Source organism: Poecile atricapillus, chromosome 19, assembly GCF_030490865.1.
Source record: "Poecile atricapillus isolate bPoeAtr1 chromosome 19, bPoeAtr1.hap1, whole genome shotgun sequence".
In the NCBI taxonomy this organism is placed as follows: domain Eukaryota; kingdom Metazoa; phylum Chordata; class Aves; order Passeriformes; family Paridae; genus Poecile; species Poecile atricapillus.
Genome location: NC_081267.1, coordinates 2,652,570 through 2,674,239, shown reverse-complemented (window position 1 = coordinate 2,674,239; position 21,670 = coordinate 2,652,570). Strand labels below are relative to the sequence as shown.

At 50.2% G+C, this 21,670-nt stretch overlaps 1 pseudogene; it reads left to right on the top strand.

Annotated features, from left to right (window-relative positions):
* Positions 1 to 21,670, top strand: part of LOC131586324 (zinc finger protein 850-like) — a 505,482-nt pseudogene that overhangs the window by 357,162 nt on the left and 126,650 nt on the right.

The window sequence follows — 21,670 nt, the reverse complement described above, 5'->3', positions numbered from 1 at the left end:
TGACTTGTCGATGAATGGGGAATGCCAGCAGTGTGATAAACACCCCATTTTTTCAAGAACTCTTCAAGAGTACGATTTTTATATGTTGGACCATTGTCAGTTTTGATCTCTTTAGGTACACCTAATGATGCGAACGCTTGTAAAAAATGTTTACATGCATGTTTCGCTGTTTCTCCTGTGTGTAGAGAGGCAAAAACTGCACCTGAAAAAGTATCTACTGATACATGAATGTTCTTAAATCTCCCAAAAGATGGATATTTAGTAACATCTGCTTGCCATAATTGCAAACTCTCCAATCCTCTTGGATTTACTGCTCCTGTGGACATAGGAGGCTGTGCCAACTGGCAATCTGGGCAAGCATTTATGATGGCTTTTGCTTGCTCTTTTGAAATATGGAATGTGCGCATTAATGCTTGTGCATTCTGATGAAAGAATGCATGACTCAATTTTGCTTGTTCAAAAATATTAGGTAAAGTGTTTGAAATTATTAAAGTCAGTTTATCTGCTCGGGCATTTCCTTCTGCTAGAAAACCTGGGAGAGAAGAGTGTGCTCTAATATGTGAAACAAAATATGGATTTTCTCTTTGTTCTATTAGTTGTTGCATACTGATGAGATAACAATACAGATTTTCATTATCTACTTCTTTCAGAAGAGATCCTTCTATTCTTTTAACAATATTTGTTACATAAGCCGAATCTGTTATCAAATTGAAGGGTTCTTGAAATAACTGAAATGCTCGAACTACAGCAGCTAATTCTGTGATTTGGGGTGAGCCTTGTACAATTTAAATATCTGATTCCCACCTTTTTGTAGTGGTATTTTGCCATGTTACAACTGCTTTGTGGGTTTTTCCCGAACCATCAGTAAATAGAGTTACTGCATTTAACGGTACTTCACTCAGCTTTGGTTTTTCTTTATAACTTAATTTGGACTGTAACAGTTTATGACTGGGAAAATGACTTGAGCAAACTCCTGTAAAATTTAGCAACGCAATCTGCAAGTCATCGTACTTTTGCAATGCCCAATCTAAATAATCTTTCTTCAGAGACAGGTAAATGATAGTAAAATCTTTACCTGTCATTGTTAACAATCTTGTTCTGGCCCTGATAATTATCTGGGCTGCCATTTCTAATGCAGTATAAATTGTTTTGGGGAACCTTTAGGGCAAGAATACCCATTCTATTATCAACAAAGGATCTCTTTCTGAACTGTCCCACTGGAATATAAGACCGTACAACTGAATACCCTCCCCTAATACTCCCAGAAAAAAGGGGAGAGTTCTTGAAACTCGATGAGCTTGTCTTTTCTGGAGAGCTTCAGTGATATTTTCGAGAGCTCTTTGAGCTTCGGGTGTGAGAGTTCTGGGAGATCTAAGATCAGTGTCCCCTTTAAGCAAATTAAAAAGCGGTGAGAGTTCATCATTTGTGATTCCCAAAGTTGTTCTGACCCAGTTGATTTCTCCAAGGAGTCGCTGTAGCTCTTGTAGGTTATTGACTCGAGTTCTTACTTGTATTTTCTGTGGTTTTATTTCTTGTGCTGTGATCTTCCAACCTAGATAGCTCCATGGTGAAACTTCTTGAATTTTAGAAGTCGAAATTTCTAGTCCTGCTTTCTGAATTTCTATAAACATGCTGTCACGAGTTTTTTCCAGTTCTTGCTCTGTTGCTGCTGCAATGAGCAGATCATCCATATAATGAATGATCAATGCCTTTGGATGTTTTTCTCTCACTGGAGACAGGGTTCGTGCCACGAACCATTGGCAAATTGTTGGAGAATTACGGAGACCTTGTGGTAATACCACCCAATGATACCTCTGTAGAGGTCTCATTCTATTAATACTTGAAACTGAAAAAGCGAACCTTGGAGCATCTTTCGGATGAAGCGGAATGTTGAAAAAACAATCCTTGAGGTCGAAGATCATGATTGGCCAGTGTCTCGGAATCATTGAAAGCGATGGAAGTCCAAGTTGAAGGGGTCCCATTTCCTCAATGACCTCATTAATTCTTCTGAGATCATGAATCAATCTCCACGAACCTGAAGACTTTTTACGAATTACAAAAACTGGAGAGTTCCAGGGACTAGTAGTTGGTGTAATGTGACCTTTCTGCAACTGTTCTTGGACTAATTCTTCTAGAGCACTCAGTTTCTCCTTTTCTAGGGGCCACTGGTCCACCCAAATAGGGTCGTCTGTTTTCCAAGTTAATTTCAAGGTGGTGAGTGCCTCAGTGGCCCCTATCAAAAATCCATTTCAATTCTCATCCCCCACTGGGATAGAATGTCTCTTCCCCACACTGTGAAGGGTCTCTGTACAACAAAAGGACACACAATAGCTGTCTTTTCTTTTGGCCCTGTAATGATGATGGGGTGTTCACTCTGCAGGCACACGGTGTTCCCTCCAATCCCTGAGAGGGCACTCAGAGGAGTTTTTAAACTCCACTCTCCAGGCCAGAGAAGATGTGAAATGACTGTGACATCCGCGCCTGTATCCACTGTCCCTTGTATTAAAACTGTATTTTTATCATATGTCAGCTTGCAAGTGATTACAGGTCGATCACGGCTAATTTGTTTCACCCAGGTAGCATGAACTTCTAGGTATTCATTGACAGATGCAATCCGCTCTCTGGTCTTTATCTTGATTGGAGTATTTGCATGTGGAGGCAGGGCAATAGCTTTAGCTATCAGTGTGTTCGCTGGAACGGTCAATGGAGGACGTAGAGCTTTAGCTAGTACTGTTAATTCTTCATTATAATTTGCAGAGACAACACATGGATATATAATAAGTCCCAGAATAGTACATCTGTCCCTGCCTATTATCAAAAAATCCTGTCTCTTTCTTGATGCTCCGGTTGCTCCTGTATGAATTACTGCATGATCTTCATTAAAAAAACACACCATTTTTGAGGTCCTTAATTCACATTGTGCACCTGGTGGTAATAAATCTGGATCACTGGGGAATTGACAAATAGTCTTGCTAAGTGAGTCAGTTTGTTGTTCCCCAATAATCGCTTTCTGATTAGAAGAATTCAGTAAAATTGATGTTGAGGATTTTCCCTTACCACCACTTGTGTCATCGCGCGGTGGCTTGGCGTGCTCTTTTTGAAGTTTCCCGGCATTGCCAGAGGTTTTCCATCTACATCTGTCTTGGAAAAACATTGACTAGGATGATGTTTTCCTCTTCTGCATCTAGGGCAGAGAGTTTGTGCTTTTTTCTGTGACGTACAATTCTTCTTTATGTGTCCCTGTTTTCCACATTGATAACATATTCCTTTGTGCTGCTTCCACCACGTCTGTACAATTAAGTTGTTGAAATCCTGATTCCATGCTCTTGAATATTTTCTGAAATCCCTCTCGTTGTTCTGCAAGTAACTTTTGAAATTCTTCTGCAGAAATGCTGGCAACTTGTGAAATGCGCATCTTACTGCAGGCCTCTATCATTTCTTCAACTGTTGGATACCCTGGCAAGGTACTGATAATACGTCGACACTCTGCATTAGCATTCGCAAAAGCAAGACCCTGAAGCAAATGTGGCTTCACATTTTCATCTATCACCTGTCGGTCAATTGCTTGTGTGAGACGATCCACAAAACTGGTGAAAGGCTCTGAAGGACCCTGCCTTATTTCAGTGTAAATACCTTCTGAGGATCCAGAGGGTTGAATCTGCAGCAGTGTCTTTTCAGCTGCTTCTATGATATCTCGGAGCACCTCTGGAGGCAAATCTGCCATTTGGATTTCTGGTTTATGATATGGGATATCTCCTGCCATCTGGGCTACTGTAATGTGTGCATATGGTCCTCTTGCATATTTATCTCTCAATTCTTGGAGGGCTTTTCTCCATTTCTTATTCCATAACATATATTGTGACTCTGTAAATATTGTTGTTGCTATATATTTGCAATCATAAGGTAGCATTTCATGACTGCGAAAGAGGCCTCTCAATAATTGTTTAAAATACAGAGAGCCAAGTCCTCTCTTTTCTACTGCATCCAGTAGGTCTTTTAAAAGTGAGCCATCTATTGGCTCCCATCTTGGGGCATCCTCCCTTCTTCCAAGTCTCACTGGTAGTACAGCAATATCCTCAATATTTCCAGGAGCATCCATTCCTCCCCCTTCTCTTTGAGGAAGGGTCCATATTGATTTTTGTTTTTGTTTTATTCTAATTTGCGGTATCATAGGGAAATTTTGTGATTGTGAGAATTGAGTAAAATTAGGATCAATTAGATCCTGGAAATCTAACGAATGATGTAATCTTTTTGAAGAGGAGGGATATTTTTTTGAAAACAAATCCAATTTTGAATCTATATTTTGAAAAGCTGATTTGTCAGCTTGAAGGAAAAAGTCTTGTGCTTTAAATGATGACAGTGGAATTCCTTCACTAGCAGTAATAGTTAAAATACTGTCATCCTCCACATGCTTTGCGCTTGTAATTTCAGATGATAATGAGGGCTGGTGTAATGCTGTTTGCCCATATGATGCTGTTGTTTCAGCAATCGGCTGTAACTCCTTTGTTACTGTTGAATCATTAGTACTTGTTCTTATAATTTCTAAGAAATATGAGAAAAATTCTAAAAATGCAGAATCAAGGGGATAATTCTCTTTAAGAGATAAATCCCTTTCAGTACTAATGATGCTTATAGTAGAGAATTCTTTCTTTGTTGCTAGATCGTCTTCATATTTAAGTTGCGCAGGCTCGGAAGCTATGCCGGACTGCGCATGCGCGGCTTGGCAGGGGGCTTCCCCAATCTCCGCCTTGATGGATTGGAGCCTCCGCGTCATAGACCGCGTCACGGGTCTCCCTTCGGGGTGTGCCTTTATGGCTTTGGCCGGCCCCCTTGCTTTTCCTGCCTTTTTAAGGCGACGCTTTGGTATTGCTCCTAATTTCTCCCCATTATATCCGGGTCTGCGTGCGGCGCGGCCAATCTGCCGTTTCCCGCCGCTCTTTGTGGCTCCTCCTCTTGGGCAGCCTCTGATTCCGCCTGCTGGGCGGGTATATCTGAGCTAGCCTCCTGGGCATGCTCTGTTTCATTATTTTTTTCCGATATCATCTCCGGGCTATTAGCTTTGTCAGAGGGCGGGGAGAAATCCCTCCCTCGCTCTGGCTCCTCTGACAGAGGCGGGTAAGGGGGTTGTTCTATAGGCGTGGCTTTAGAAATATCATGAATACTTTCTAGTACTTTCTCTACCCCACCCGCTACTTTTTCTGATTCTATTAATTCCATAAAGACTTTATGCCATTCTTCATATGTTCGCGCGTGACTTTTCTCTCTGCAATATTGCAGCAAACTGCTCACTTTGCTTTCTGGAGTTTCAGTGGGACCTGTTTGGCGCTCCGCCGCCTCCCGCAGTCCTCCCTCCTCCCGCACAATATCCGAAGGGGTGGGGTTAAGGGTAACCATGCCGCTGAGGCTTTTTGGAGCTTCCCGCTGCTCCAGAAAGGGCAGTTCAATATCTCTCCCCTCCCCACTTTTCAGGGTAGGTAATTTTGGAAAATGATACTGATACATTACATCAAAAAGAATATCACATCTCTCTATCATTTTTTCTGGTACCCATGTCTCTGGGATTTTTGATTCTTGTAATCTCATTTTTATAGTTGCCCATATACACGGCTGAAATATATGCTCTTCAGATACCCTAGGGTAATTTTCTTTTATCCACAATAACAATAATTCTAATTCATTCCTAGGAATTTTATAATGATACAGCTCAATAACAGTCTCTAATTTTTCTAAGATTGCCTGTTCTCCTCTAGAGATATTTGATCCCATCTCGTAAGGTTGGAACGAGCTTACCGGTTCAGATGGCTATCTACGAGGATTACCGACCAGCAGAATCCAGCGTCCGGAGTTCAGGGCCCTTGGAACTCCGGAGTTTGATAGCAGATGGATGGTCCGAGATCCGGAGTTGTGATCCAAACAGGCCTTGATAAAGATTTTCGTGAGCTATATATAGCACTCACACGGGGCACCACTTGTTACCTCTGTCTCTCTTTTCTTTGCCTCCTCTGGGCTGAATTCTCTGTGAATACAGTTCTCTATAGTCTCCCAGCCTCCTCTGGGCTGAATTCTCTGTGAATACAGTTCTCTATAGTCTCCCAGCCTCCTCTGGGCTGAATTCTCTTTTAAGATACAATTTTCTCTTACTCTCCAGCCTCCTCTGGGCTGCCCTCCATCTTTACTCCATGTGTGGAACCCTCTTAAAACTTATACTTTCACCTCTGTGTCAGAAAAACTATTTTTCTACTTCTTATTTAATTTCCTACAAGCTCTGGCTTATTCAGGGATATTTAGAAGCCTTTTTATCAGTATTATATACAATTGATGTATTTTCCAGAGAATTTCACAAGCAGAGAAATTTTCCTGCATTTCTAGACTCCTACAGCTGGAAGAGGCAGGAATAGGGGTCCGGGGGGTAAATGGGTCAAGGAGAAGGGGGCTCTGGGGGCTGCGAGAGGCGGGATGGCCGGGAAAGGGGTGCAGGCGTTCCTGGTGCCGGATAAGGGGGTGCAGGGTGGGACCCATGGCCGGGAATGGGGGTTCGGTGGGATGGCGGCGCCCAGGAATGGGGGTTTAGGGGCCCCTCGGCGCTCCGGAATGGGCGATCAAAGAGTCCCGGTGCCGGGGGTCCCCCTCACCTCTCGCCGCCCCCCGGGAGCGCCCCCGGCCCCAGCGCTGGAGCCATCGCGCTGCTCCGCTGCGGCCCCGCCCACAGCCCCGGCCCCGCCCCCAGAGCCGCCTCCGGCCCCGCCATTGGCACCGCTCTTTGCAGCACCAATGTCATACATGGCGCTATGATGTCATACAGCCATGTCATGATGTCACAGCCTTCTCTGTGATGTCACACAGTCCCCTCTATGATGCCATAGCTGCTCAGTGACATCACACAACAAACTCTGAGCTGTCACACAGCCCCTTTCTGACATCACAGCTGCTCTGGGGCTCCAGGACACAACCACAGAGGTGCTGCTGTGACACAGCCCCCTCTGGCACATCCCACAGCCCCTGCCAGTGCTGAGCCCCTGGGAGCTCTGTCTGGGCCTGCTCGTGTCCCTGAGCTGCCCTGGCAGGGCCCCAGCCCTGCTGGGCTGTGCTCAGGAGCTGCTCCTGGCCAGAGCTGTCTCCCTGCTGTGGTCTGTTTCCATGGCAACCATCACAGCCCCTGTTGCTATGATCAGTCCCTTGGCAGCTCCATGGAGACCCCATGCCAGGGGTGGTTGCCATGGACACCAGCTCAGGCCTGGAGCCAGAGCCTGTTGCCATGGCAACCATTTGCAGTCCCATCCCCAGGCTCATGGGATCACAGAGCCACAGAATTGGCTGAGTTGGGAGGGACCCATGGGGATCCTCCAGTCCAACTGCTGGCCCTGCACAGGACACCCCAACAATCCCAGCCTGGGCCTGGCAGCGCTGGCCAAACGCTGCTGGAGCTCAGCCAGCCCTGGAGCTGGGAGCCTTCCCTGGGGAGCCTGTTCAGTGCCCCAGCAGCCTCGCGGGAAAAACCTTTTCCTCACATCCAGCCTAAACCTGCCCGCCTCAGCTCCAGCCGCTCCCTCCACTCCTGTCCCTGGACACCAGAGGGAAAAGGTTCCCTCAGCCCCCAGCCAGGGACCCGCTCCCAAGGCTGCTGCCCATGGCAACCAGGCCTGGCACCAGCTGGGATGCTCGGTTTCCACAGGCTGGGCTTCAGGAATGGCATTCCCCAATTTCTTGCTCCTGCTAAAACCGGGCTGCCACTCTCTTCCCTCCAACCTCCCATGGAAAGCAGAAAAGGCAAAGATCCCATTCTGGGATAAGAACAATTTCTTGAGAACAGCAACAGGATAAGGAACAAACAGGAACAGAAATAATTTTGGTAACAAAATAGGTAAGAAGAACTATTTACAGGGAAAAATAAACCACCACTGACTGTTTCTTCCTGGCCACGTATCTTTTCCTGTCTGGAAATGACACCCTTCTCCTCTGGTGACAGAGAGGGAGTCCTTTTCCTGCCCCTGGCAATGACCTGATATGGGATTGAATATAATGACAGGGCCATGGCCAGACCCTCACGTTCCTTAATCCCACATCATGTCATTGCCATGGGCAGGAAAAGGGACAGGTGTCTTCCCAGCACGAATCACAGGGAACATGGATCACCAGGTCTCTTCCCAATGTCCGTCCTCCAAGTGGGGATGAATCAGGAGCAGTACACAAAGCTCTCCCTGAACTTCCGGCATTTACAGGGCTTCCCCTACCAATGCCTCCATTGGTGTCGGGTCAAGTGAGAGTGCTGGGTGAAGCTCTTTCCACACTTGGGACACTCGTAGGGCCTCTCCCCAGTGTGGATGCGCCGGTGGATGACGAGGTTGGAGTAATGCTTAAAACCCTCCCCGCAGTCGGGGCAGTGAAAGGGCCTCTCCTCCGCGTGAATCCGCTGGTGCCTGAAGAGAGTGGAGGTGCTATGAAACCTCTTCCCACACTCAGGAAATTCGTAGGGCCTCTCCCCAGTGTGGATGCGCAGGTGGATGATGAGCTGGGAGCTCCAGCTGAAGCCCTTCCCACATTCCCCACACTCGTAGGGCCATTCCCCAGTGTGGATCATCTGGTGGCAGATCAGGCTGTTGCTCTGGCTGAAGCTCTTCCCACACTCCAAGCACTTGTAGGGCTTCTCCCCATCCTGAAGCTGCTCATGCACCACCAGCTCAGAGCCCTGGCTGGATCTCCGGCCGCCTTCCCAGCACAGGGTGGGTCTTTCCTCCTCAGAGCACCCTGGGATGGGTTTGGAGCCCCTCCTCCTGTGGGATCTCCGGGGATTTTCCTCCCCATTGGATTCCTGCACTGTGGAGCTGCTCAAAATGGCCTCTTCCATGAGGTTCTGCTGTGAGGATTTGTCCTCCCTGGTCTCCATCCTCAGCTCCTTGTCTGGGGGAGGAAGGACAAGGAGAGGATGGGATTTGCCTCTGTGCCAGAGGGAAGGGGAAGGAGATCCCCCCAGTGCGTCCCCGGCAGGACGGCGTCGGCAGCGGGGTTGTCCTGCAGCCGGGGGCCATGCTGGGCTGGGAGATGGAGCAGGAGAGAGGGGGAAAGGGGCACTGACTTCCTCCTCACCTGCCTGGGCGTCCTGGAGCATCTTCCTCTTCCTCACAGCCCCCTTCTCCATCCAGCCTCCAGGTCTGGGATTGGGAAATCCTGGTTTGGGAGAAAACAAGGAAGGAGCACATTGAGTTTGAAGGTCCCTCTGTCCCAGTCCCTCTCTAGAAGTCATCAGGGCATCTGGTGTGTCTTGGTTTGAAAGGAAAGGTGTTTGTTAAGTAAGGCAGAAGCCTCCATTGAAATTGATAAAAATGTAAGCAACAACCCCCTCCAAATTATTAGAATCTTGATATGAAAGCCCTCTCAGATAAATATATAGGAATAACAATTCTTTACTAAAGAAAGGAAAATGAAAATTCAGCAGTAAAAAAGAAAAACAACAAAAAAACAACACTCTGAGAGAGTCAGTATACAACCCTATACCCTGTTGGTCAGGGTGCTGGCAGCAGTGGCTGCAGTCCTCCTGGAGTGACAGATGTGGTTCTGTTGAAGCAATAGAAGATTGTAGCTTACCTCTGAAGTTCTGGTGCTGTAGATGGGTCTGGTCTCTCCTCTGGGAATCCAGTGGAGAAAGACTGCCTCTGGTGCTCTGATTCTCTGATTATATCCAGTCAGGAATGCTTGGCTCCTCCCCCTGGGTGGAGCATCTCACAATGGGATGATGTCATTTTATCAGTCCTGCAGTGAGACTCAATGGCCCATTAACAGAAGATATCCCCCTGGAGGGAGGATGGGTGGTGGAAGAGATAAAGAACACTGCCCCACCTGGTTTTAACAGCTGGCCCATTAACAGAAGATATCCCCCAGTTATGAAGGATGGGTCATGAAAGAGATAAAGAAAACTGCCCCAGCAAGTTTTAACAGATGGTGATAGAATACATACTTTTGGTTACATCTTGCATTGCAACCCAAGACATGGGGTCCATAAAAACCTCCCAAACACCAAGATTCAGCCCTGAAAATGCCTCCCAGGAGTTCCTCATCTCTGGTCTCACTCCTTTGCTGTTCAGGGATTCCTCCCTGTCCCAGCTGCTGGGGATCATGCTTGTACTGTGGGTCCCCTGTCTACTCGGTCCCTGACCTCTTCAGGCTGCTGGGAGTGCCAGGAATCTGAAAAGTTCCCCCTGTTTCCATCTCCCCACTTAGGGATGCTGGGACCCCCCAGTATCCCTCCAAGGGGAATTTTCCATTCAGCTTTGGAGTTCTTCATTGTCCAAACATCCCCCCCAAAAAACACAACCCAAGAAGGACCCCCCGGGACATCTGGGCCAAGCTCCCCCTCCCCGGTCACCTGTGGGATGGGGGGTGATGATCCCATGGGTGGAGGCTGTGAATTCAGGGAGTGCTTGACCTCATGCTTCCTTCTCCTTTCCCTGATCCTCCTTTGTCCCTCCTTCAGGCTGAAGAAGCTGCTCAAGGAGTCAGAAGCAAAACTCCAAGCCCCTTGGAGCATCAATCAGCCCCACTGAGGGCAGGGACTGCCAAAGGCTCCCCAGGGACTGGTGAGAGCAGATCCTGGAGGCCAGGATTGCCAGGAGCCAAAGGCTCTGAGCAGGGAACTGCAATGCTGAGCAAGCCCTGGCTGGGTTGGAGGAAGCAGAAAGGCCAAGCCCTGAGCCCAGGCCTGGAACAGCAGGGCCTGTCCCTCACGGGTGGCTCGGGGCTCTTTGTGGGGCAGTGGGATGTGAGGGGCAGCAAGGACAAATGCCATAAACCTGTGTGACACTCCAGATCCTTATGGAACCAAGAGGCCAGTGTGACACTGTGGTAAGTTGTGGATCCAAGGGGATCATTGTGGCACTCTTGGGCCCATGGAACCAAGGAACCAGTGGGACACTGTGGGGCCTCATGGAAACAAGAGGTCACTGTGAGCCTGCAGGGCTGTAACACCCCAGAACACTTCAATGCTGGTGGTAACCAAAGGTTCCTGTGCTTGAGTTTGGTGCACAGGAGAAACACCCACCAGGTCTTCTCAACATGGACAGATGCAAAGAATATTCTTGGTAGGAAGGGACCCACAAGGACCATCAAGTCCAGCTCTTAAGTGAATGGCCCCACAAGGATTGAACCTACAACCTCGGTGATACTGGTACCATGCTCTGACCAACTGAGCTAAAAGGTCAAAATGACACAAAATTTAATTGGCAAAATATAGACAATCAAGGAATTTTGGGAAAGGGTTTAATACAACATCCAATTGAACATAAAACTCTTACCATAGCATTAACTTTGGAAGCTTAGCTCCTTTAACCTAAAAGTGTTAACCCTTAAGATTTTGGGAAACATTAATATATCCAAAAATGTTCCAGGTACGTAAGAGAAGAAGGAGAATAAAAGGAGACCAGAAAGACAGAAGATATACAGAAAAATACTTCCCAGATGATCCCAGTCACTCTCACTGCAGTTGCAGTCATTCCCATGAATGAGCTGTTGCTCCCAGTCACCCCCAGTATGGTTCCAGTCACTCCCAGATCCTCCCAGCATGATTCCAGTCATGGCCAGAGTGACTCCCTGTCACTCCCAGGATGGGCCCAGTTGCTCCCAGTCACCTCCAGCATGGTTCCAGTCCCAGCCAGCACCTTTCCATTCCCTCCCAGTATGATCCCAGCTAATTCCACTAGGATCCTTGTATGTCCCCAGCATGGGCACAGCTGCTCCCAGGATTATCTCGTGTGTTTCCAGTTGCTCCCATTTACCTGTGGGACTGTGGTATCAGTCTCTCCCAGTCTATCCCAGTTCTTCCTACTCACTCCTCAGGTGCTTCCAGCCTGATCCCAGTTGCTCCCAGCCACTCCCAGTCACTCTGAGTGCAGTCCCAGTTGCTGCCAGTATGGTCCCAGTCCTTCCACACATGGCCCAGCTGCTCCCAGTTGCTCCCAGTAGGATGCCAGTTGACCTCAGCGTGGTTCCAGTCACTCCCTGTTCCTCTCAGTGTGATCCCAGTTGCACCCAGTTGCCCCCAGTACAGTCCCAGTCCCTCCACAGATTATCCCAGCTGCTCCCAGCATGGTCCAGTCATGCCCAGTTGCCCCCAGTGCAGACCCAGTCACTCCCAGTTGTTCCCAGTTGTCCCCAGCATGGTTCCCATTGTTCCCAGTGTGTTCCCAGTCATCCCCGGTATGGTCACAGACACTCCCAATATGTCCCAGTTTCCCTCAGCATGTCCATAGCCATTCCCAGACACTCCCAGTAATCCCAGTCAGGTGCTTGTTATCCCAGTATGATCTCACGCCCAGTATATCCCAGTGGAGCTGGGATTCACTGCCTGAATTTACAGCCCCCCATCCGTGGGATCATTACCCCCCCATCCCACAGGTGACCAGGGAGGGGGATCTTGGCCCAGATATCCTGGGGGGGTCCCTGGGTTGGGTTTTTGAGCGTGATGATTGGAGAATGAAGAACTTCCAAAGCTGAGTGGAAAATGCCCTTTGGGGGGACATTGGGATGTCCTGGTGGCAGCTCCTGGCAGAGGCAGCCTGGAGGAGCAGAGCCCTGTCTCCCCGAGGACCCCAAAGTGGGGAGCCCAGAGAGGGGGAGCACCACAATTCATGGGACCCTCAACAGCCTGGAGAGGGGCAGGGGGGTCTCCATGGACGCCCTGCACCCCGAAGAAGAGAATAATAGCAGCAGAGACCCCGGGACCCCAAAAAATTCCAGCATCCCTAAGTGGGGAGATAGAAATGGGGGAAACTTCAGATTCCTGGCACTCCCAGAAGCCTGGGCAGGGCAGGGACCGAGTAGACGGGGGACCCCCATATACATGTTACCCTCAGATGCTGGGACAGGGGTGAAACCCTGAACACTAAAAGGGAGAGAACAGAAATGGGGAACTCCTGGGAGGCATTTTCAGGGCTAAGTCTTGGTGTTTGGGAGGTTTTTATGGACCCCATGTCTTGGGTTGCAATGCAAGATGTAACCAAAAGTATGTATTCTCTCACCATCTGTTAAAACCTGGTAGAGCAGTTTTCTTTATCTCTTTCTTGACCCATCCTTCATAACTGGGGGATATCTTCTGTTAATGGGCCAGCTGTTAAAACCAGGTGGGGCAGTGTTCTTTATCTCTTCCACCACCCATCCTCCCTCCAGGGGGATATCTTCTCTTAATGGGCCATTGAGTCTCACTGCAGGACTGATAAAATGACATCATCCCATTGTGAGATGCTCCATCCAGGGTGAGGAGCCAAGCATTCCTGACTGGATATAATCTGAGAGTCAGAGCACCACAGGCAGTCTTTCTCCACTGGATTCCCAGAGGATAGACCAGACCCATCTACAGCACCGGAACTTCAGAGGTAATGTACACAATTCTATGGGATCATTGCTTCAAGAGAACCACATCTGTCACTCCAGGAAGACTGCAGCCACCATTTAATCAGACTGCTGCCAACACCCTGACCAACAGGGTGTCAAGTTGTATACTGACTCTCTCAGCGAGTTGTTTTTTTGTTGTTTTTTATCTTAGGTACTGCTGCATTTTCATTTTCCTTTCTTTAGAAAGGAATTATTATTCCTATTCTTCAATCTTTATCTGAGAGCACTTTGATATCAAGATTATAATAATTCAGAGGGGGTGATTACTTACATTTTTATATATTTCAGTGTAGGTTTCTGCCTTCCTTAGCAAACACCTTTCCTTTCAATCCACGACAAGCCAGGTGCCCGGGTGACTTCTAGAGAGGGACTTGAACAGACAGACCTACCAACTCAATATGCTCATCCCTTGTTTTCTCCAAACCAGGATTTCTCATTTCCAAACCTCATCTGCATGGAAAAGAAGGCTGCAAGGAAGAGGAAGATGCCCCAGGACACCGAGGCAGGTGAGGAGGAAGTCAGTGTCCCTTTCCTCCTCTCTCCTGCTCCATCTCCCAGCCCAGCCTGGCCCCTGGCTGCAGGACAACCCCGCTGCCGATGCCGTCCTGCCGGGGACTCACTGGGGGGATCTCCTTCCCCCTCCCTCTGGCACGGAGGCAAATCCCATCCTCTCCTTGTCCTTCCTCCCCCAGACAAGGAGCTGAGAATGGAGACCAGGGAGGACAAATCCCTGTGGCAGAGCCTCATGGAAGAAGCTGTTTTGAGCAGCTCCACGGCAGAGGAATCCAATGCGGAGGAAAATCCCCGGAGATCCCGCAGGAGGAGTGGCTCCAAACCCATCCCAGGGTGCTCTGAGAAGGAAAGACCCACCCTGTGCTGGGAAGGCGGCCGGAGATCCAGCCAGGGCTCTGAGCTGGTGGTCCATGAGCAGCTTCAGGATGGGGAGAAGCCCTACAAGTGCTTGGAGTGTGGGAAGAGCTTCAGCCAGAGCAACAGCCTGATCCAGCACAAGATGATCCACACTGGGGAATGGGCCTACAAGTGTGGGGAATGTGGGAAGGGCTTCAGCTGCAGCTCCCAACTTATCATCCACCAGCGCATCCACACTGGGGAGAGGCCCTACGAGTGTCCCAAGTGTGGGAAGAGGTTTCAGACCAGCTCCACTCTCCTTGTGCACCAGCGGATTCACACGGATGAGAGGCCCTTCCGCTGCCCTGACTGTGGGGAGGGCTTCAAGTACAACACCCTCACCATTCACCGGCGCATCCACACTGGGGAGAGGCCCTACGAGTGTGGGGAATGTGGGAAGAGGTTTCAGGCCAGCTCCACTCTGCTAAGGCACCAGCGGATTCACACGGATGAGAGGCCCTTCCACTGCTCTGATTGTGGGGAGGGCTTCAAGCAAAACTCCACCCTCATCAGGCATCGGCGCATCCACACTGGGGAGAGGCCCTATGAGTGTGGAAAATGTGGCAAGAGCTTCAGCCACAGATCCAACCTCAGTGCCCACAAACGCATCCACACTGGGGAGAGGCCCTACGAGTGTCCCCAGTGTGGGAAGAGCTTCACCCAGAGCTCTACCTTGACCCAACACCAACGGAGGCACCTGTAAGGGAAACCTTGTGATTGCCCCAAAGTGCAGGAAGAGCTTTGTTCACTACTCCAGCTTCATGTGCCCTTCCAGAATCCACGTTGGGAAGAGACCTGGTGATCCATGTTCCCTGGGATCCATGGTGGGAACACACCTGTCCCTTTTCCTGCCCATGGCAATGTCATGATGTGGGATTGAAGGACATGAGGGTCTGACCATGTCCTTGTCATTATATTCAATTTCATCTCAGGTTGTTGCCAGGGGAAGGAAAAGGACTCTCTCTCTCTCACCAGAGGAGAAAAGTGTCCTTTCCAGACAGGAGGAGATACGTGGCCAGGAAGAGTCAGTTGGTGGCATTTTAGTTTTCCCTGTAAATAGTTTGTCTTATCCCTTCTGTTATCCAATTTTTTTCTGTTCCTGTTTGTTCCTTATCCCGTTGCTCTTCTCAATAAATTGTTCTTATCCCAGCATGGGATCTTTCCCTTTTGTGCTTTCCATTAGAAGCGGGAGGGAAGCGAGCAGCAGTGCGGTTTCAGTAGGAGCAGGAAATTGGGGAATCCCATTCCTGAAGCCCAGCCCATGGAAACTGAGCATCCCAGCTGGTGCCAGGCCTGGTTGCCATGGCAGCAGCCTTGGGAGCGGGTCCCTGGCTGGGGGCTGCGGGAACCTCTTCCCTCTGGTGCCCAGGGACAGGAGTGGAGGGAGCGGCTGGAGCTGAGGCGGGCAGGTTTAGGCTGGATGTGAGGAAAAGGTTTTTCCTGCAAGGCTGCTGGGGCACTGAACAGGCTCCCCAGGGAAGGCTCCCAGCTCCAGGGCTGGCTGAGCTCCAGCAGCGTTTGGCCAGCGCTGCCAGGCCCAGGCTGGGATTGTTGGGGTGTCCTGTGCAGGGCCAGCAGTTGGACTGGAGGATCCCCATGGGTCCCTCCCAACTCAGCCAATTCTGTGGCTCTGTGATCCCATGAGCCTGGGGATGGGACTGCAAATGGTTGCCATGGCAATGGGCTCTGGCTCCAGGCCTGAGACAGGCACAGACAGGGGTTCCATGGAGACCTCCCAGGGGTTTCTGGGGATGCTGAAGAGCCGTGTGGTCAGATGCAGTCACAGCAATTCCATGGTGACATCCCAGAGGACCTTGGGCTGCAAAGGCACTGCTGTGTCACAGGCACTCCCGGGGGCTCCACGGTGACATCCCAGGAGTCCCCAGGCTGCCAAAGAGCCGGGATGTCACAGACACTCCCAGGGCTTCCTGTCATGGGCAGAGTGGGAGCTTCAGGCTAAAGCTTTATTTCTTTATTGGAGAAACACCTGCTGAGTCATGAGGTGGAGAAATGACACCCAACAGCCACCATGGATCCTCAAACCCTTCCAGGTCACCTAGACTTTTAAATTCTTTCTAAGAGAGAAGACTGAAAGCAGCTGGATTCAATCCCAGGCCCAGACTTTGTCAAAGGTTTATGTGTAAAGATTGGACAGCTGGAACTGAACCGTAATGCAATTTGTCTCACAGGATTAACAGCGGAATACCAGATATATTTATACTAATACAACTGTGACTGATTCTGAAGATGATTAGACAGATTTATTTACACCACAGAGTAAATAAAGAAAAAGAGTTATTTACTCAACAGTAAAGGAGCTATAATAATTATTAGACTATAGTGCTCTAGGAAGCAATTTTGAAGTAAATAGGGCCTTGCTGGAGTTGTTTGAGCCCATTCCAGGCACAGCCTCCTGCTCCAGCAGGAACTGCCTTTCCTGTGCCATGGCCAGGGCAGATCCTGCTGCAGGAAAAGCCCCAGGCCAGCCCCAACCCAGGGAAGGGCTCGGGCACAAGTGCAGAGTGCCGTGCTGGGAGCTGTGCCAGGGACAGCCTGAGGCACCAAAGGCACCTTGGCAGCAGCAGCTGCTTCCAGGCCATGGCCAGAAGGCTCCCTTGGCACCCCGGCCTGGTGGCCAGCACTGCAGAGCTGCTGCTTCAGGGCTCATTTCTGGCTGGGCTCTGAAAAGCCACTGCTGCTCCAGGAGCCTGACTGGGAAGCAATTGGCCCCAGCACCCTGGGGACAAGATAATAATGAAACAACTCTTCATGCCAGCAGAGACAAGGCAGGGACAGAGGAAAGGGGAGAGCCAGGCCCAGGGGACATGGCTGCAGTGGTGATGGCTGTGAGGTCAGTGCCACTGCAGCAGCCTGGCTGGCCCTCAGCAGACATTCTGGCCAGGAGTGTTGTGAGGGCACCCAGCACATCAGAGAACCCACACAACAGGAATTCCATCCTTGGGGAGGGGAGGGGCTTTCACTGTGTCAGGTTGCACAGAGATCCTGCTCCTGGAGCAATCCTGGTATTAGGCATACATTTGTCTGGAAAAGCAGTTGCAGTTTTGTGCCACTCTCATTGTAAAATATTTCCTCCTTTTAACAAATCCAAATCCACTCTAGTTCACTTTAAAGATATTCATCCTTGTTCTGTCACTGCAAGATTTGTGAGAAAATGACTTTGACCAGTGTTTCCATTTTCACAGACCATGGAGAAGACCCAAAAATCTCTCAGGATCAGGTTTGGAAGCCTCATCACATAAGCAGCAGGCAGAGGCTGAGGGCTCTGGGCTGTGCAGCTGCAAAGCCCTGCCAGAGGCAACTTGTGCAGCCCTTTGGCCATGGCTGCTGGCCCTGGGCCTGAGGCCAGCAGGGGACAAGTGACCCTGGCAGCCCTGGGGCCTCATTGCCTCCTTGTCCCTGCTCAGCAGCCTGGCAGGGGCCGCCCCATGGTGCTGCCCTTGGCATTGCACATCCCCACATGCCAGTGCCCCGGGAAGAGCCCTGAGCAATGAGGGAGGGACAGCATCTGCCTTGCCAGGGGCTGGGGCTCAGCCCTTGGCCCTTGGCATTCCTGAAACACATCCAGCTTTGCTCAGCACCACAGACACCTTTCCCTTGCTTGTCCCCAGCTGCCATCAGGGCCTCCAGTCTTCTGCTCTGCCTGGAACCTGGGGACGCTTTCTCACTCGTGTCTCTCATTTCAACTACAAGAAATTTCAGTGTTTCCATCTGACTTTGAGCTCTTGAGAAGTTTCTGGAGCACACTCTGAGGGACTGAGTGTGATGCCAAGAGCCCCAAAGGCCCGAGAGGGTGATGAAAGTGCTGGTGCTGTGTCTGTGCTGCTGAGCTGGGCCGGGCTCCTGGCCCAGAGGCAGCTCCTGGCAAGGGCAGCGCTGCAGAGAGACAGCTCTGGCCAGGAGCAGCTCCTGAGCACAGCCCAGCAGGGCTGGGGCCCTGCCAGGGCAGCTCAGGGACACCAGCAGGCCCAGACAGAGCTCCCAGGGGCTCAGCACTGGCAGGGGCTGTGGGATGTGCCAGAGGGGGCTGTGTCACAGCAGCACCTCTGTGGCTGTGTCCTGGAGCCCCAGAGCAGCTGTGATGTCAGAAAGGGGCTGTGTGACAGCTCCGAGTGGGTTGTGTGAGGTCACAGATGGGGCTGTGACATCACAGAGTTTGTTGTGTGAGGTCACTGAGCAGCTACGGCATCACAGAGAGCAATGTGTGACATCAGAAAGCAGGGTGTGGCATCACAGTGTGGCTGTATGACATCACAGCATGGTCTGGGTGATATCACTTAGTGGGTTGTGATGTCACAGAGAGGACTGTGACACCAGAGGTTAGATGTACAACATCACAGAGAGGATTGTGACATCACAGACCAGGCTGTGACGCCACATGGTTGTGATATGAAATCCTAGAGTGGGCAATGACATCGTAGAAGAGCCATGTGACATCTCAGGACAGGTTGTATGACATCACGGTGCCAACTGTGACGTCATAGAGTGAACTATGACATCAAATGTTGCTGTGTGACATCACAGAACGCTATGTGACATCATGAGGTGGTTTTGTGGCATTTAGGAAGAGATGTGTCATCACAGAAAGGTGGTGTGATATCCCGGGACAGGTTGTGTGATGTCACTGAGTGGGCTGTGACATCCCTGATGGCTTTGTGACATCTTGAGGTCACTGGGGAGGTCATTCTGTCCTGACCTCCCCTCACAGTTTCCCCCAGAGAAGTCCAACGCTGCCCTTGCAGCAGCCTGTCTGCACAGAAACACTTCCAGAGCTCTCTGCATTTCCCTTCCCTCACTCACTCACCTCCCAACAACCCACTTGGTGCTTTCAGCTGCAAGGAGTTCAAAGCTTCTCTGTCCTTCAGGAACTGCTCTAATTCTGCCTTCAGCCAACTCTGGGGTTGTGTTTATTGTAGAACTTCCTGTGTGTCTGAAACATTCCTTGTGTGGTTCTGCCTTGGGGAAGGGGGACCTCCTTGGTGGCACCTTGGGCTTGGCACACACTTGAGGAGGGTGTCTGTTTTCCATGGGGAAACTCAGCAGTTTTAGATTGCTAAAATCAAAGAAGGAAACCCCTCTTTGCCTGAGTGCAGCCAGTTCTGTGAGCAAAGCAGGTCCCAGGTGAGGGAGGAGAGACAGGATGGGGCTGGGGAATGTGGAGCAGGGTTGTCCCCACTGGGTCAGACCTCAAGGCACAGCTTCTCTGACCTGGCCAGACCTCCTTAGGAGAGACCCTGGATCAATATCCATCACTGAATGCTGCAATCACATCTGCTCTAAAGAGAACAGGAATAAAAGACACCCTTTAAAATAGGAATACATATTTCTTAGAAGTTCTTTGAACTATTTCTCCATAATTATTGGAGGAAACTTTCCTAGAAACTGCACCAGACAAAAGGGAAATCAAGACACAGCCATGGTTTCTCAGAACTTGCTTGATCCTAATGAGCCCCATGGTGCATTTGGAGCTGAGCCCTTGAACCTCAGGGCCTGAGAGGAGATTGCACAAACCTTTCCAAGAGTCCAAGTCAGTGGAAAAGCCCAAAGTTTCTCGAAGCAGTAATGGGTGCCACTGAGGTCCATCCCCAACATAGGCTCCTCATGGACTCCTTGGAGGAGAGAACTGGAGGCCAGGATTGCACAAAAATCTCTCAGAGACTCAGTGTAGAAAGGAAAATCCAAAGTAGCTGAAAAAACCCCTGAGTATCTCAAAGTATTGATGAGCCCCACTGAGTGTCAATGTAAAGCTCCCAAGGGACTCATTAAAGCAGATAATTGGGGCCTTGATTGCACAAACTTCTCAGAGACTCAGTGTGGGAAGGAAAAAGGAAAGTACCTTAAGAACCTGAAGTACCTTGAAGAATTAATGAGCTCCACTGAGTGTTGTTACTGACAAAGCCTCTCAAGGGACTAATTACAGCAGATAATTGGAGGCCAGGATTGCACAAAGCTCTCAGAGACTCCAAAGCAAAAGCCAAAGTCCTTTGAAAAAGCTGCAGTCCCTGGGAGCATGAAGGAGCCCCCCAGGGCCATTCCTGAGCAAGGCTCCCCAGGGACTCCTTCCAGCAGATCCCTGAGGCCACTGGCATGTGGGCTAGGGGGGATGCTGAGGGCAGGCCAAGGGGGTGACAGTGGCCAGCCTTGCTGGGGCTGTGCCAGGAGGCCCCAGGGCCTCAGGACAAGGTGTCTCCTCACAGCCCTTGCTGGCACAGAGGCTGCTGTGGCCCAGGGCACCAAGACTTGGCTTCTCTTTGTCCCCAGCTGTCATCAGTGCCTCCAGTTCTCTGCTCTGCCTGGGGACTGGGGACACTTTCTCAGTCACGTCCCTCAGTGGGACCCATTAAAAGTGAAAGAAACTTTGGAGTTGGAATCTGGCTTGGAGTTCTTGAGAGCTTTCTTCCCCTCCATCTCAGGGACTGATGTTCAGGGCCTCAGCACAAAGCCCCAAGAGGCTCATTAAAGTCCTGCTGCTGTGTCTGTGCTGCTGAGCTGGGCCAGGCTCCTGGCACAGAGGCAGCTGCTGGAAACCAAGAAGAGCTTCAAAAGCACATTTCTCTTGCTGAGCAGCTCTTCTGCCAGCCCAGCAGGGCTGGGGCACTGCCTGCAGCCACCCTGGGCACAGCCCAGAGGCACAGAGAGCTTCAATCAGTCAGGGCTGGGAAGGTGCTGAGAAGTGCCTGGGGCAGAATCACTGCCAGCCCTTGACACAGGAAGCCTCTGGCTGCAGGACAATGCAGCTGCAGCTCCTGGAGGCATCTCCTAAAGCTGGAACATCCCAGTGCCTACAGACTCTGTGAGTAGAACTCTGAGTATTTCTGGTGGAGGGGAGGTGAATGCTCATGAAGCTCTGACCTGCTGAGGGTTTCTGATCTGTCACAGAATATTTCCAAACAAGGATTTTGATAAAAATGAGGAAATTTCCTAAGACTATGTATTCAGTTTCCTACTACTAGGAAATGGCAGGGAGGGGGGATAAATGTTAAAGATATTACAAATTCTGACAAGTGCTTGATATATCCAAATTGTTACTTTTAGTGATCAGTAAGTTCACAGGAGATTCCTAATGTGCTTTCAGCCACTCTGCCCATGGACAGCAGCAGCATCACCTTTGCTGGACCCATCAGGCTTTGTCTGAGCTGTCCTTTCTCCAAGCTGCAAACAGAACCTGTCCCCAGCCAGAGCCCTGCAAACAGGCAGGGTTCTGTCAGGCCAAGGAGAGTGCACAGAGATTTGGGGTCTTTGGGTGCTGGCAGGGAGAGATCAGGCACAGGGAAACACCTGCAGGAGGAACATCTCCAGGAAGCAGAGAAAATCACGGAATGAGAGAAAAGAAAACCCCAGAAATCCTGTGGCAGAGGGAGTT